Below are 6,061 nucleotides of genomic sequence, written 5' to 3'. Positions count from 1 at the left end.
CCTTGGCCATGCTGAGAACGTTTAATCTTGGGTTTCGCATTCATTTACTGGGACAGTGTCCAGAGGCTTCGATGTGGAACCATCACAAAACCAGGACAGCATCTGAAGCAGTCTCTTCCTCCTGTTGACCTTGACAGAGCTTCTGTGGCTGCTTCTGTGTATTTTGTTATGTCTCTATCATTTCTTCTCCTCCCTCTCTTTCCAATAGGCTATCTTCCAGCTGTTGTTATTGCCTGTTAGTTTCTGTTGCATGAAATTAAGGATACCGAATGACGCTATGCACATATTCATGTATCAGCACAGATAATGCATTTTTAATGGGTCCTTGTAGGGAAATACTCCATATTTTCAGTGATCTGTGCAGTGGAAAGGAGATTGAACAAGAGTCACAGAACCTCAAATTCCTTGGTGCAAGAGCTGAGAACGTGGGCTTCAAAGCCAAACCCTTGAGTCCCTATCCCAGCTCCCTCATCCTGTTTGAATCAGGGCAAATTACTTGTTATCTCTGAGTCTTACTTTCTGCATCCATAAAATGGATATCAAAATAATTCCTACACTATAGGGTTTCATGAAGATTAAATAACTTAATCTATTGAGTGCACTTAGAAGAGTGCCTGGTAGATAATGAGCACTCAATAAATGTTGGTTCTTTCTATCGTTATTATTGCTGTTGACGCTGCCCTTTTACCATGTTTCCTGGCAGCCTGGGTTTCAGTCGCAGTTCCAACACATTAATTTTGGGACTTGGAGCATATGACATATCCTCTTTCATTCTTAGTTTTGTCCATTATAAAACAGCAATAATATTGGAGTATTAAAGAATAATAAGACAATGACAGAGTGCTTAGCACAGTGTCCGGTAAGCACACTACATGTATTAGCTATAAATTAAATAATTATTTTATCACCACATCTCTCCAGGCCTTGTAATCCTCCTCTGTATAATGAGGGTATTGAAACTAAGTTGTTGGTGTATTGCAGGTTTAATGTACTTCCACATGTTTTCCTAACTGTTCATTGAGATAGAGCTAATAAAAACTCCTAGACCCTCTAGGGCTATGTTTCTCAAAGTGTGTGTCAAAAGACTCCTGAATCAGAAATATCAGAGATGCTCTTTAAAACACAGATCCTTGGGCCTCACCCAAGAATGATCAAATTGGAATTTTCGTGGTGTGACCCAGTCATCACCCAGTACGGTTTAACAACATGCTGCAGCCTTGCATATGGTAAGTGGTGTAGCTGTGAATTGAGTACATCTGTCTGTCTCTAAATGCCTCAGCTCATCTCCCTATTACATGGTACCTGTGCTGGTTTGGATGTATTATGTCCCCCAAAATGCCATTATCTTTGATGCAGTCTTGTGTGGGCAGGAAATGTATTGGTGTTGATTGGATTGGAGACTTTTGATTGGATGTTTCCGTGGAGTTGTGATCACTCAACTGGGCGAGATCTTTCATTGGATCATTTCCATGGAGGTGTGGCCCCGCACATACAGCATGGGCCTTGATTAGTTTACTGGAGCCCTATAAAAGCTCAGAGCAAAGGAGCGAGCTTGCGATAGCCAAGAGGGACACTTTGAAGAATGCACAGAAGCTGAGAGAGTAGCTGGAGCTGAGACAGACATTTTGAAGATGGCCATTGGAAGCTGATGAAGACATTTTGGAGAACACCATTTGAAACACAACCTGGGAGCAGATGCCAGCCACATGCCTTCCCAGCTAACAGAGGTTTCCGGATGCCAATGGCCTTTCTCTAGTGAAGGTACCCTTTGTTGATGGACACTTTATGGCCTTAAGACTGTAACCTTGTAACCAAATAAACCCCCTTTGTAAAAGCCGATCCATTTCTGGTGTTTTGCATTCCAGCAGCATTAGCAAAACTAGAACAACACCTCGTGGGGATCCAGGTTTTAGGGAACTGCTCATGCACTGAAGTCCACTTTAAAGTGATGAAGCCTACCTTTATATATTTTTCAGAAAATATCGTACTTTTATTATTTTAAGGAGGTAATACATAGTCCAATATGCCAAAGCAATAGGGAACAGGGGCAACAAATGGCCAGTTTGTGAGAAGAGCTTCATGCTTCCCCTCTGAACTCCCAATTGTTCACAGCCTGCACTGCTCACATGAGAGCCAGGTCAATGCCATGGAGCTCGCTGTGACCGTAGCAGTGGATGGATGACCAGACTTGACACCCCACTGACCCAGCAGGGGCCCAGTGTGGGCAGGCAGCAGAGGCTGGCCTCACTCCTCACTCATCCCTGCCACAACCAGTTTTCCAAGGCTAACTACCTCGGGAGCAGTCAGCTAGCTTAGCACTTCATTGTCTTTTCATGAGCCAACAGTAGGCAGGGCGTCATAAATCCTGAGTCAGGAATTAAGGTGAAAGACTAGGTAGTGTTAACACTTTGGGTGAGAAAAGACAACACTGTCTTTGAGAAGGGTGGGCTGGGAGTCTGGTGGAAGAAAGACAGAAACAAACAGAATGATCGTGGGCTGTGGGTGCTCCTTGAGGACATCAGTGGGGTTTTTCATGGTACTTGATGGGATGGGGTGAGAGGGTGGCACAGGGGCTGCTGCTTCTTGCACAGGGTTGAACTGGAGGTTCATTTCTGCTCATAATTGGTTCCCCAGGTCTAATTCCCCACACCTGGGGCTGAAGACAGTCTTGCCAGTGCAGGAGGTTGGCCTTGGAGAGCAGCATGGAGGAGGAGGAACTCAAAACTCACATAGATATTTCTCCCCAGCTCCCTTCCCTTGCAAATGTCCGGGGTAGGAGGTGAGAGGCAACCAAGAAATGCAGAAAGGCTTGGGTGCCTCTCGGTGGAGCCCCAGCTAGGTTTTGTCTGGAAAACTCATCTTGGCAGGACTTATTTCCAGCCCCTGGAGGACACCTTGCCTGGTAGTTTAATAGTAGCAGGCAAAAGAGTATCACAGCAGTAGCTCTAGTTGCTATAATACCTATAGACATCATTCATTTAGCTAATGACTTCCCAGGCTGGAGATCTGGTGGGGAGGGGCTGCCCCTCTCAGTTTGCTCTGTTCTCCAACCACACTCTGGCCAGGCCAGAGCTGGTTTAGATGCCACACATGCCACACAGTCTGATTTTTGGTTTGACAAGCGTGGAAAGGGTTAAAACCTTTCCACACTCTTCTCCAAATCCAGAGCCACTGGTCTGGTTGTTTAACAGAAAGGGAAAAGAGACACAGAGCTCTGTAGTGGCTAAGGCATGTGTTGCACAGAATGTAACGTGTATCAAAATGTTTAAGCCTTGGTCTGACCAGAGATGGTGGGTGAGCACAGAGCCCTGGGGATCTTGTGTCTTCTAGTCGGGGGTGGGCTTTGCTTCTGCTGGTCCTCCTGCTCCTCAAGGCCTGGAACTCGCTTCTGAAGCAAGTGCATGGTGGCCTGGATCACCTTATCTGGTCCAATGTGGGCTGCAGAGCATTTTCAGACCCACCCAGGGCCATTTTGGACAGCATGGCTCTGCTGCCAAAGTGCTGGGCTATGGACAAACTGCTCAGGCAATAGCAGATGTATAGGAAGACCTGTAACTTGTCCTGCAGGCCCCCAGTGGGGCACTGGCAGCCCATGAGGATGTTCTCCTGCAGGGCCTGCTGGAGAAACATCCGTGGCTCATACTGAGGGCAGATCACCTTGAGCTGCAGTGCTCAGTGGAGCAGAGCCAGAAGCCCTGCCTGTTGGATGCAGCAGCAGCCACCCACCTGCTTGTTGCAGCAGCCCCGAAATCCACCGTCAAACTGCGTCTGCTGGCTTGTCACCCATTGTCATAAGCTCTGCAAGTTTAAGGAACATTCCTTCATGAGGATTTCCAGTGCATCCCAGGCCACAGAAAGTATAGCCATCGTGGGCTTCCATCCTGGGACCCCACCATTCCTACCGTCCCAATTCAGACACTTGGTGTCCATTCAGCGGTGCCCTCAGAGAGGTTACGAGTGATGGGGTTGGTCAGAGAGACTACCAAGGCAGCACAGTATGCACCTCACCTGCAACATGCATGAGAAAAGAGCCATCAGGTTGCTTCAGGGAGTACAAAAATTGAAGAAGTTTCTCTCTCTTGATGTCATAGGCCTCCTCCGTGCAAACAATGCACAGCGTGTTGACTGCAGCATATGTGGGTGCAAGCTGTGGGTACTGACCAGGGCCCCTCCAAAGCCACCTTCTGGGCTTTGACACAGCTCCAGGGACTGACACATCCATAGCCACCATCTGGGAAACAGGTTCATCTAGTAGTTTCAAGCTGAGGATCCAATACTGCAGCCGTGGGTAGCTGGCAACCTGACACTCAGGCATCTGCCAGCTGCCCAAGGCCTCTTTTCCAATAATGGAAGTGCTTCTCCCTTTGCAAAATAAGTCTTGGAACAAGGTGGTTGAACTTGCAGGAACTGAAGATCTCTTGGATCTTTTCTTCCACTTTTGCCTGTTCTGAAGACGTGGCCGTTTCCACTGAGTTGTCTTGCAGCTGCTCCCGGGCCTGCTCGGGCCTCAGACTGTGCAGCGGCTCTGACCAGCCCAGAGAGGAGGACAGAGGACGAGAATAGGTAAAAGAGGTCCCAGAGGGCATGATCAGGAGAACAGCAGTGGTGGATAGGACTCGACTTCCTCAAGCAACTACGTGCATTGCAGATGAAGCCCAATCTTAGTTAAATTCTTATTTATAAGAATTATAAATTAATTATAAATTAATTATGAGTTCTTATTTATAACTTCTATAGCTCTCTGTTAAACCTAGGTTTTACCAATTGCTGCTTGCATATGATCTTGGGAGAAGTACTGAACTTTTCAGGACCTTGATTTCCTCATCTGTAAAACAGGAATGATAGTAGTGCATAACTCAGTGGATGGCTAGGAGTTAAACATGTAAAATGATTATAAAAATGTTTGATAGGCAATATGGTCCCAAATAATATTGATAGTAGTATGACTGATAGATGGTTGTTTTTACTGTTACTATTTCTATTGCATTGCTGTTAATTGTTGCTGTTAGTTCCTCAAATGAGAGGCAGCTATGAGGGGAAACAGAGTGTGAAGTTTCAAGTGAGGAAGTGTCTCCAGGGAATACGAAAGAGCGAGAATTCTAGGTTCATATTTTGAGTTATTGACTAGCTTCTTAATATGAAGCAAATGAAGTAGTCCTGAGGCATCCGTTTTGGCGAGGATATGATGCACATGCTAAGGAAAATGATGACCAATGAATGATCTTTGTGTTGATACAAGCATACTAGAAATTTCTACAAGATGATTGCTCCTTATAGCATAATCTATTATTGGTTGTTTTAAATCCTTGAAACTAATTTTGCTGAATGTATAAATTATAACAAGCCTATCCCCATTATGAAACATAGTACCTCTCAGAAGTCAAGTATAAAATGACAATCCACGGAGTATATAACTATGAGGGAAAAGAAACTGCTTGGAAGGAGAAACATGACTCTTCCCCTCCCAGGCCATAAGTTTAGGTTTTTGTACGTTGTGTTTTCGGGAAGCAGAGCAGATCTAATCTGGTTGCTGTTTAATGAATAAGCAGTAAGAGGAAAAATAGAAATTACCAGTTACCCTTGAAATAAGGTCATTTTCAAAATCATTAATCAAGAGTAAAAATATCTAAGTAATCTCAGTGGTTTGGAATGTGAGCCTCTTAGACCCAAGTTATTAAGGATGGAATCACAGTGAACGTCTTCAGGCATTTATTCCTCCTTCCCTGTTTTAGGAATATGCTGTCAGTATTTTCGGTGTTGTTTTTTAATGCAACTAGTTTACTGGAGTAATGGCTATTTTTTTTTAAGTAACCTGCTTTTGACAAGATTTGAGGTCTCCTTTAAAAATCTCACTATGCTTTATTAAACAGCTTTGAAAACTGAAAGCTATTCTCTAGCCTGCTGAGTAAATATGAATTTCACAGTTAAATACATAAAATAATGATTACATCCAGTGGTCATGAGGGACATGTTTTTAGGAGTATACTAATTAAACTACATCCTTCAGACAACATGTTTCTACACTTACTAGCAATGAACCATATCTGATTGGTCATTAAGT

At 44.5% G+C, this 6,061-nt stretch overlaps 1 pseudogene; it reads right to left on the bottom strand.

The window, feature by feature from the left end:
- Positions 1 to 3,265: 3,265 nt before the first annotated feature.
- On the bottom strand, positions 3,266 to 4,586 carry LOC119512138 (annotated as a pseudogene).
- Between the last annotated feature and the right edge of the window lie 1,475 nt (positions 4,587 to 6,061).

This window comes from Choloepus didactylus, chromosome 17, assembly GCF_015220235.1.
Source record: "Choloepus didactylus isolate mChoDid1 chromosome 17, mChoDid1.pri, whole genome shotgun sequence".
Lineage (NCBI taxonomy): Eukaryota > Metazoa > Chordata > Mammalia > Pilosa > Megalonychidae > Choloepus > Choloepus didactylus.
Note: the sequence above shows the minus strand (reverse complement) of the source record. Positions and strands in the feature narration are given on the sequence as shown.